General features: G+C 36.8%; 1 protein-coding gene across 4 annotated transcripts in view; it reads left to right on the top strand.

Moving 5' to 3' along the window:
• Positions 1 to 10,454, top strand: part of UXT (ubiquitously expressed prefoldin like chaperone) — a 117,682-nt gene that overhangs the window by 68,928 nt on the left and 38,300 nt on the right. The window lies entirely within an intron of this gene.

Here is a 10,454-nt window from a genome sequence, read left to right as displayed (position 1 = left end):
CCAGGCACATGCTAATCAAAATACAGCAAGGTCAGGTATATTAATATCAGACTAAAAAGACTAAGACAAAAAGTATCTATTGGGCTCGAAAGGGTCATTTCATAATGATTTAATTCACCATGAATATGTAAAAAATTCCAATCTTATACACAATTAAATGGTGTAAAATAAAGTATATTAGAACAAAAGGTAAAATAGAAAAAAAAATATTCTCATTGTGAAAGACTACAACCACACTGCCCTTTTAATTCCCACAAACTCTTCAAGACCCAGCCTTGGCATCACGGTCTTGGAAGCTCTCTCTGCTTCCTTTCCATCTGGATGACCAGCCTCTTCTGTGTGAACTTATGGACATAACTATAATAGAAAGCATGTTCCTTTTATTTTAATCTTGAAATTAAGAAGGAAATGGAGGCATTTCCTGAACCTCTCATAACTGTTTTGTGTCTGTCTTCCTCACTAGAAATGAGGGCAGGGACAATGTTGGCCTTGGTCACTGCTGGTTGCCCAGTGCCCAGTTTACTGCCCGGCACACAGGGATGTCCACTAGCCATTGGCGACCAAAGGAATGCATCACAGACCCTATCCCTCTGGTACTGTTGCAAAACGGCCAGTTACTGTAATCTATCTGGCTCAATATTATTCCTTGAAGATAAAAGGGAATATATTCTGTAATTTACACTACAGTTACCTTTAACTAATCATTGACAAGAAAAGCAAAGTTCAAAAAATGTTGAGATATGTCTGTTAAGAAACTATTTTCCCTGATTCAAGTGTGGCATCTAATGACAGTGTCCCCAGCTGTATCTTCACAGCTTACCTCAAACCCAGTTTAGGGATTGGGGCAGGAGGTAAGAAATTCAAGCTGAACTCAAGCAGTCTGTGAACTCTAAAGAAAGTATTACCTTTCAATGGCCATGAAAGTTTATAAGCACTACTTGTGTCCAAGCTAATGTTTTAACCTGGCTTTGAATTATTTTCATTACTGTGGCCCACTCAAATGAGTCTTGGACAGCTTTTTGCTCTTCTTCACCTCTGACTTCAGACCTACTTCTCCAATGCCTCATGTCTCTTTACTGCTGTTTTCTCTCGTTCCCAATTCCACAGCCCTATTTCAGATTTCCCATGTTTTATATCATAACGAACTCCTGCGTCTGAGATGTGACCGGCCAATCCATCTTGCCTCCAGGGTTCTCTTCCCACAGGACCACAGTTGAAACAATATGTCACCATCCTCCTTGGGAATCTTCCCTGTGTTCAGAATCAGTTCTCCCATTGTATGGCATGTCCTCCAAATTTCTCTATGACAGGGCCCCCTTTCCTATGACAGACAAGTCCTCTTCCCATGCCCTCCAGGTGTCAAAGACTCGGGGATATTCACTCTCTTGTCGATCCAGCATAGGCTTCCACATTCTGGGCCCTTGCTCAGGCCTGTTCTTCTCTTTTGCTAATTCCTGCTCACCCTTCAAGACTCAGCTTTGGCATCACCATCTGGGAATCACTTCCTTTCCAACTGAGTGACCTGCTTCTCTTCTGAATGTACTTGTGGGCATAGTTATAATAGTGAGTGGTGTTCCTTTTACTTTAATTTTGGAATTATGGAGGATGGGGAAGTGTTGCCTGTACCTCTCACATCTGTTTCATGTTTGTCTGTTTTCGCCTGTCAACATTCTGCTTGTCTTTCAAGGCTAAGCTCAGATGCCCACCCAACTGGGAAGCATTCCCCAAACCCCTGGTCCTGCTTCTTCAGTTTTCCCACAGCACTTCTGTCATTCTGCTTTGTGTCACTGTGTGGATTGCAGGTTTCTCTCCTCTACCAGATGGTTAAGGCAAAGCTGGAGTGTGAATGCCCTGAGTCCCAGCCCAGTGCTCCTACAACAGTTGCTGGTGATTCTTGACTTACTGCTTTGGTCTCTTCTGACTTCCCAGATACACTAGATACTACGTACTTTGTGAAAGAAAGAGCATATCCTTAGAGACAAACACTAGATTGGCCATTCAGATGGGATGGAGCAAGAACATGAACAAGCCCTGGAACGGACACTCTAAAATTTAACTTTTCTCTGCAGACTGTTTCTGTATTTATAATTTTGGTTTTTATGACATCCAAAATATCAATATTTTCTGTTGTGGATCACGCTTTGAGTGTCATATCTAAAACTCTCTGCCTGGCCCAAGGTCACGAAGATTTTCTCCTGTATTTTCTTCCAGAAGTTTTTTTTTAATATGTCAAGCACCTTTAATTCAACTTTTTTTAACTTTATTGAGGTCATATTGGCTTATGACATTGTGTAAATCTCAGGTGTACATTATTATATTTCAGTTTCTGTACAGACTGCATCATGTTCACCACCCATAGTCTAGCTTTTATCCATCACCATACATGTGTGCCCCTTTATCCCATCGCTCTCCCCCCACCCCCTTTTCCTCTGGTAACCACTAATCTGTTCTCCTTATCTGTTTGTTTATCTTCCACATATAAGTGAAATCATATGGTATTTGTCTTTCTCTGTCTGACTTATTTGGCTTAGCATAATACCCTTAAGGTCCATCCATGTTGTCACAAATGGCATGATTTTGTCTTTTTTTATGGCTGAGTAGCGTACCATTGTATATATATACCACATCTTCCTTATCCATTCTTCCATTGATGAGCACTTGGGTTGCTTCCATGTCTTGGCTGTTGTGAATAACGCTGCAATGAACATAGGGGTGAATAAATCTCTTTGTATTGTTGATTTCATGTTCTTTGGATAAATATCCAGTAGCGGGATAGCTGGGTCATATGGTATTTCTATTTTTAATTTTTTGAGGAATCTCCATACTGTTTTCCATAGCGGCTGTACCAGTTTGCATTCCCACCAGCAGTGTATGAAGTTTCCCTTTTCTGCACATCCTCTCCAACACTTGTTATTTTTTGTCTTTTCAGTAATAGCCATTCTGACAGGTGTGAGGTGATATCTCATTGCAGTTTTGATTTGCATTTCCCTAATAATTAGTGATGTTGAACATCTTTTTATGTGCCTGTTGGCCACCTGTATATCTTCTTTGGAAAAATGTCTGTTCATATCCTCAGCCCATTTTTGGATCAGGTTGTTCATTTTTTTGCTGTTGGGTTGTATGAGTTCTTTATATATTTTGGAGATTAACCCCTTGTTGGATATATGATTTGCAAATAGTTCTCCCAGTTGGTGGGTTGTCTTTTCATTTTGCTGATGGTTTCCTTTGTTGTGCAGAAGCTTTTTAGTCTGATGTAGTCCCATCTGTTTATTTTTTTCTTTTGTTTCCCTTGCCCCAGTAGACATGGTATCCGAAAAGATACTGCTAAGACCAATCTCAAAGAGTATGTTGCCTGTATCTTGTTCTAGAGGTTTAAGGTTTCAGGTCTTACATTCAAGTCTTTAATCCATTTTGAGTTAATTTTTGTGTGTGCTGTAAGGTAGTGGTCTAATTTCATTCTTTTGCTTGTGGCTTTTCAGTTTTCCCAACACCATTTATCGAGGGCATTTTCCTTTCTCTGTTGTATGTTCTTGGCTCCTTTGTCAAAGATTAGCTATCCATAGATGTGTGGTTTTATTTCTGGGCTCTCAATTCTGTTCCATTGATCTATGTGTCTGTTCTTCTGCCAGTACCATGCTGTTTTAACTGCTATAGCTTTGTAGTATAATTTGAATCTAGGGAGTGTGATACTCCCAACTTTGTTCTTTTTTTTTTATCAGGATTGTTTGGCTATTCAGGGTCTTTTGTTCCATTTTAGGATTCTTTGTTTTATTTTCATGAAGAATGTTATTGGGATTGCGTTGAATCTGTAGATTGCTTTAGGTAATACGGACATTTTAACTATGTTTATTCTTCCAATACATGTGCATGGAATATCTTTCCATTTCTTTATGTCTTCGATTTCTTTCAGTAATGTCTTCTAGTGTTCAATGTATAGGTCTTTCACCTCCTTGGTTAAATTTATTCCTAGTTATTGTATTCTTTTTGTTGTGACTGTAAATGGGATTGTATTCTTGACTTTTCTTTCTGCTAGTTTGTTATTAATGTATAGAAATGCAACTGATTTTTGTTGTTGATTTTGTACCCTGCAACTTTATTTGTTGATTATTTCTAATAGTTTTCCAATGGATTCTTTGGGATTTTCTATAGATAAAATCATGTCGTCTGCAAGGAGCAAGAGTTTCACTTCTTCATTGCCTATGTGGATACCTTTTATTTCTTTTTCTTGCCTAATTCCTCTGGCTAAAACTTCCAATACCATGTTAAATAAGAGTGATGAGAGTGGGCATTCTTGTCTTGTTCCTGTTCTCAGAGGAATGGCTTTCAGTTTTTCACCATTAAGTATGATGATGGCTGTGGGTTTGTCATATATGACCTTTATTATGTTGAGGTACTTTCCTTCTGTACACATTTTGTTGAGAGTTTTTATCAAAAATGGATGTTGGATCTTGTCAAATGCCTCCTTTGCATCTGTTGTGATGATCATATGATTTTTATTCTTCATTTTGTTAATGTGGTGTATCTCATTGATTGATCTGTGGATGTTGAACCATCCTTGCCTCCCTGGAATAAATCCCACTTGATCATGGTCTATTATCTTTTACTGTATTGTTGTATTTGATTTGCTAACATTTTGTTGAGGATTTTTGCATCTATGTTCATCAGCAATATTGGCCTATAATTTTCCTTTTTTTGTGTTGTCCTTCTCTGGTTTTGGTATCAGGGTAATGTTGGCCCTGTAAAATGAGTTAGGAAGCATCCTGTCCTCTTCAATTTTTTGGAATAATTTGAGAAGGATAGGAATTAAATCTTCTTTGAATTTTTGGTAGAATTCTCCAGAGAAGCCATCTGGTCCTTGACTTTTGTTTCTTGGGAGATTTTTTATTACTATTTCAATCTCTTTGTTTGTGATTGGTCTGTTCATATTCTCTATGTCTTCTTGATCCAGTTTTGGGAAGTTGTATGATTCAAAGAATTTATCCTGTTTGTCTAGGTTATCCAGTTTGTTGGCGTATAGCTTTTCATAGTATTCTTTTATAATCCTTTGTATTTCTGTCATGCCTGTTGTAATTTCTCCTTTTTCATTTCTGATTTTATTTATTTGAGTCTTCTCTCTTTTTCTCTTAGTGAGTCTGGCTAAGGGTTTGTCAATTTTGTTTTTTTTAAGATTTTATTTTTTTTCCTTTTTCCCCCTAAAGCCCCTTGGTACATAGTTGTATATTCTTAGTTGTGGGTCCTTCTAGTTGTGTCATGTGGGACACCACCTCAGCGTGACTCGACGAGTGGTGCCATGTCCGCGCACAGGATTCAAATCGATGAAACACTGGGCCACCTGAAGTGGAGAGTGCGAACTTAACCACTCGGCCACACACAGGGCTGGCCCCTCAATTTTGTTTATCTTCTCAGAGATCCAGCTCTGTTTCACTGATCCTTTCTATTGCTTTTTTTTTTTAGTCTCTATTTTGTTTATTTCTGCTCTTATTTTTATCATTTCCTTCCTTTTACTGACTTTATTCTTCTTTTTCTAGTTCTTTTAGGTATAATGTAAGTTTGTTTATTTGATATTTTTCTTGCTTCTTGAGTTAGGCCTGTATTGCTAATGTTCTATATATTTCTATTAATCTGGTCTAGTGTTTCATTTAAGGCCGCTGTTTCTTTGTTGACTTTCTGTCTGGATGATCTATCCATTGATGTAAGTCAGGTGTTGAAGTCCCCTATTATTATTGTGTTGCTGTCAATTTCTCTCTTTAGGTCTGTTAATAGTTGCTTTATATGCTTTGGTGCTCCTGTGTTAGGTGCATATATATTAATAAGTTTTATGCCTTCTTGGTGGAATGTCCCTTTTATCATTATGTAATGCCCATCTTTGTCTCCTGTTATCATTTTATCTTGAACTCTGCTTTGCCTGATATAAGTGTGGCTACACCCACTTTCTTTTGCTTGCCATTTCCTTGGAGTACCATCTTCCACCCCTTCACTCTGAACCTATGTTTGTCTTTAGAGCTGAGATGGGTTTCTTAGAGGTAGCATATTGTTGGACCTTCTTTTTTAATCCATCCAGCCACTCTGTGTCTTTTTTTTCTTTTTAAGATTTTATTTTTTTCCTTTTTCTCCCCAAAGCCCCCCAGTACATAGTTGTATATTCTTAGTTGTGGGTCCTTCTAGTTGTGGCATGTGGGACACCGCCTCAGCGTGGCTTGATGAGCAGTGCCATGTCTGCGCCCAGGATTTGAACTGATGAAACACTGGGCCACCTGCAGCGGAGCACGTGAACTTAAGCACTCGGCCATGGGGCCAGCCCCCACTCTGTGTCTTTTGATTGGTGAATTCAATCCATTTACATTTAGAGTGATTATTGTTATATGAGAACTTAATACTGCCATTTTGTCTTTTGTTTTCTGGTTCTTCTATATTTCCATTGTTCCTTTTTCCCTGTATTTCTTTTTGTTCTCCTTCTTCTTCTCCCCAAAGCCCCCCAGTACATAGTTGTATATTCTAGTTGTAGTTCCTTCGAGTTGTGGCATGTGGGATGCTGCCTCAGCACGGTCTGATGAGTGGTTCCATGTCTGCACCCAGGATCCTAACCAGCAAAACCCTGGGCCACCAAAGCAGAGCACATGAACTTAACCACTCATCCAGGGGGCCAGCTCCCCTTTTGTCCTCTTTTTCCTTGTATTTCTGTTTGCCATTTCAGTTTGGTGGTTTTCTGTGATGGTTTTCTCAGTTTTTTCTTTATTTATGATTTATGACTCTGCTCTGATTTTTTGTTTTGTGGTTACCGTGAGGTTTGTATAAAAGACCTTATAGATGAGATAGTCTTTTTTCTGATAGCCTCATATCTCCATTAGCCTATGCAGGTTCCATCCCTTTTTTCTTCTCCTTCTATGTTTTTGTTGTCACAAATTATTCTTTTTTGTGTTGTGAGTTTGTGACCAAATCAAAGTGTTTATAGTTATTTTTGATGCTTTCTTTCCCTTTATCTTTTATGTTATAATCAAGTGTTTACTACCCTATTCTGATACAGAGCTGCAATTTTCTGATTTTCTCTATCTATTTATCTCCTTGCTCAAATCTTTTTAAACCTTTGTCTTTTTGTTTCAGGCAGGAGGGCTCCCTTCAACATTTTTTATAATGCAAGTCTAGTGGCAATGAACTCCCTCAGCTTTTGTTTGTCTAGAAAAGCTTTTATTTCTCCTTCATAACTGAAGGCTAATTTTGCTGGATAGAGTATTCTTGGCTGATAGTTTTTGTCTTTCAGTATTTTGAATATATCACTCCACTCTCTCTTAGCCTTTAGAGTTTCTGCTGAGAATTCCACTGAAAGCCTGATGGGGGTTCCTTTGTAGGTTATTGTCTTCTCTCTTGTTGCCATTAATATTTTTTCTTTCATTGACTTTTGATAGTTTTAATATTATATGTCTCAGAGAAGGTCTTTTTGCATTGATGTAATTAACAGTTCTATTAGCTTTGTGTACTTGCATATCCAGTTCTTTCCCCAGGTTTGGGAAGTTCTCAACTATTATTTCTTTATAAGTTTTACAATTTTATATTTTACCTATAGGTCTATGATCTATTTGAATTAATTTTTGTATAAATGTGAGGTGTAGGCTGAGGTTCATCTAGTTTTTTGTGTTTTTTGGAGTTTTTAAAAATATGGATATTGAATTGCTCCAGAATCATTTATTGAAAAGATAATCTCCTCTCCATTGAAATTACTTTGCCCTTTATTCAAAAATCAGTTGACTAGAGGAGGATTCTGAAAAGGTGAAGGAGTAGGAAGCACCTGAAGTCTGTCTCCCACCTATACAACAATTGTACTGGCAGAATCTGTCTGGTGTAACTATTTTGGAACTCTGAAGAAGAGAGAAGGGGCAGAGAGGATATTTAAGGAAACAATGTCCAAAAACTTCCTAAATTTGATGAAATATATGAATATAAACATCCAAGAAGCTCAACAAACTCTAAGTAGAATTTAATCAAAGACATCTACACCAAGACACATTATAAACAAACCATCAAAAGACAAAGACAAGGAATTTTGAAGGCAGCAAGAGAGAAGTGATTCATCACATACAAGGGATCCTCAATAAGATCATTAGCATACTTCTCATCAGAAACTCTGGAGGCCAGAGGGCATTAGGATGATATAGTCAAAACTAAAAGAAAAAAAAAACTGTCAACAAAGAAGTCTATACCCAGAAAAATTGTCCTTCAAATGAGGGAGAAATTAAGACAATCCCAGATAAACAAAACCTGACAGAGTTCATTACCACTAGTCCTTTCCTGTGAGAAATGTTAAAGGGAGTCTTGCATGTTGAAATGAAAGAACAATAGACAGTAACTCAAAGCCGTATGAAGAAATAAAGATCTCAGTAAAGGTAAATACATGAGCAATTATAAACACTATTATTATTGTAACAATGGTGTGTAACAATGCTTTATGTTTTCTACATGATTTAAGAGACTAATATGTTAGAAATACAATTACTAATCTAGAAGCTAGTATTATTGTAACTTTTGTATGTAACTCCACATTTTGTTTTCTACATAATTTAACTAATGCATTTTAAAAAATTATTAGCTTAAGTTTTTGAACACACAATGCATAAAAATGTAATTTTGTGACATCAACAAGTGAAAGAGTTGTGGATGGAGCTGTTAAAGGAGAAGTCTCTGTATATTATTGAAATTAAGCTGGTATGAATTCAAATTAGAGCATTATAACTTTCAGATGCTAAATGAAACCCCCATAGTAGTCACAAGGAAAATAGTTATAGAATATACACAAAAGGAAATGAGAAAGGAATTTAAAAGTTTCACTACAAAAAAACAACTAAACAGAAAAGAGAACAGTAATTCAGGAAATGAGGGCTAAAAAGCTATAAAACACATAAAAAACAAATAGCAAAATGGCAGAAGTCCCTCCTCATCAGCAACAATTTTAATGTAAATGGATTAAATTCTCCAATCAAAAGACAGAGATTGGCAGAATGGATTAAAAAAAAAAAAAAACCATGACCCAACTATATGCTGTTTACAAAGACTCATTTTAGATCCAAAAACACTAATAAGCTGAGGGTGAAAGGACGTAAAAGGACATTCCATGAAATAGTAACCAGAAGAAAGCAGGGGTGGCTATGCTAATATCAGACAAAATAGACTTTAAATTTTAAAAAGTTAACAGGAGATAAAGAAGAACATTATATATTAATAAAAGGTTCAATACAGCAAGAATACGTAACAATTATAAACATTTAAACACCTAATAACAGATCATCAAAATATATGAAACAAAAATTGACAGAATTTGAAGGAGAAAAGGCTAGTTCTACAACAATAGTTGCAGACTTCAATACCCCACTTTCAATAATGTGTAGAACAATCAGATAGAAGATAACTAAGGAAAAAAAGGATATGAACAACACAAAATAAATAAAAAGTGATCTAGGTATAATGCAATCCCTATTAAACTCCCAATAATGCTTTTTGCAGAAATAAAAAGAACTCATCCTAAAAGTAATATGGAATCTGAAGGGACCTTGAAAAGCCAAAGCAATCTTGAAAAAGAAGAAGACTGAAGGATTCACACTTCCTGATTTCAAAACTTACTCCAAAACTATAGTAATCAAAACAGTGTGCTACTGGCATAAAGACAAACATATACACCAATGGACTAGAATAGATAGTCCAGAAATAAACTCTCATGTACATGGTCAAATGATTTTTGAGAAGGCTGTCAAGACCATTCAATGGGGTAAAGACAGTCTTTTCAACAAATGGTGCTGGGAATACTGGATATCCACATGCAAAAGAATGAAGTTGGATCCTTACCTAACACCATATACAAAAATTAACTCAAAATAGATCCATGACATAAATATAAGATCTAAAACTCTTAGAAGAAAACATAGGGCAAAATCTTCACAACATTGGATTTGGCAATGATTTTTTGGATATGACACCAAAAGTACAGGCAACAACAGAAAAAATTGACAAATTGAACTGCATGAAAATTTTAATGTTTTGTGCATCAAAAGACACTATCAAGGAGCTGGCTTGGTGGTATAGTGGTTAAGTTCACGTGCTCCACTTTGGTGGCCTAAGGTTCACAGGTTTGCATCCCGAGTGCAGACCTACACACCGCTCATCAAGCCATGCTGTGGTGGTGTCCCACATACAAAATAGAGGAAGATTGGCATGGATGCCAGCTCAGGGACAACCTTCCTCAAGAAAAAAGAGGAAGATTAGCAACAGATGTTAGCTCAGGGTCAATCTTCCTCACCAAAAAAGAAAGGAAGGAAGGCAGGAAGGCAAGAAGAAAAAAAGAAAGAATTTTTTTTAAAAAGACACTATCAACAGGGTAAAAAAGGCAACCCACAGAATGAGAGAAAATATTTGCAGATCATACATCTGATAAGGGATTAACATCCAGAATATATAGAGAATTCCTAAAA

This window comes from Equus przewalskii, chromosome X (assembly GCF_037783145.1).
Source record: "Equus przewalskii isolate Varuska chromosome X, EquPr2, whole genome shotgun sequence".
Classification (NCBI taxonomy): Eukaryota; Metazoa; Chordata; class Mammalia; order Perissodactyla; family Equidae; genus Equus; species Equus przewalskii.
Note: the sequence above shows the minus strand (reverse complement) of the source record. Positions and strands in the feature narration are given on the sequence as shown.